At 41.0% G+C, this 663-nt stretch overlaps 1 non-coding gene across 1 annotated transcript; it reads left to right on the forward strand.

Moving 5' to 3' along the window:
• The first annotated feature begins 276 nt into the window (after positions 1 to 276).
• On the forward strand, positions 277 to 383 carry LOC127132949 (small nucleolar RNA R71). The gene has a single exon (XR_007806952.1). It is a non-coding gene; the product is annotated as a small nucleolar RNA R71 (small nucleolar RNA).
• The last annotated feature ends 280 nt before the right edge of the window (positions 384 to 663 follow it).

Below are 663 nucleotides of genomic sequence, written 5' to 3' on the forward strand. Positions count from 1 at the left end.
ATGGTCAAGTTGTCTATCTTTTGAGTAAGAGCATCTACCTTGGCGTTGATGTGGTCAAGACTGCTTAGTTCGTACATATCGCCTTTTGTTGGAGGTTTCTATACGAAGGTTCTTTAGCTTCCCCACTGGTAATGATTTTGGGCCATACTTTCGATAAGTTATTAGGCCTTATTGTAGGGTTTATCCATCAGTGCGCCACCTGCGGCGGCGTCTATTTTCAATCTTGTGTTGTAGAAGAAACCATTGTAAAAGGTATGGATGATCAACCATTCTTCTAGACCGTGATGTGGACAAAGCCTCATCATGTCTTTGTATCTCTCCCAAGCTTCAAAAAGTGATTCATTATCTTTCTGTTTAAACCCGTTTATTTGGGCTCTTAGTATAATCATCTTACTAGGTGGGAAATATCGTGCTAAGAAAACTTTCTTCAACTCATTCCACGTAGTGACAGAGTTGGATGGTAGAGACTGGAGCCAAGCTCTAGCTCTATCTCTCAATGAGAATGGGAAAAGACGTAGTCTTATAGCTTCGGGGTTGACACCATTTGCTTTCACTATGTCTACGTATTGTAAAAACACTGACAAATGTAGGTTTGGGTCCTCCATGGGACTACCTAAAAATTGGTTTTGATGTACGGCTGACAACAATGAAGGTTTTAGCTCG

The sequence above is a fragment of the Lathyrus oleraceus genome, chromosome 3 (assembly GCF_024323335.1).
Source record: "Lathyrus oleraceus cultivar Zhongwan6 chromosome 3, CAAS_Psat_ZW6_1.0, whole genome shotgun sequence".
Taxonomy (NCBI): Eukaryota; Viridiplantae; Streptophyta; class Magnoliopsida; order Fabales; family Fabaceae; genus Lathyrus; species Lathyrus oleraceus.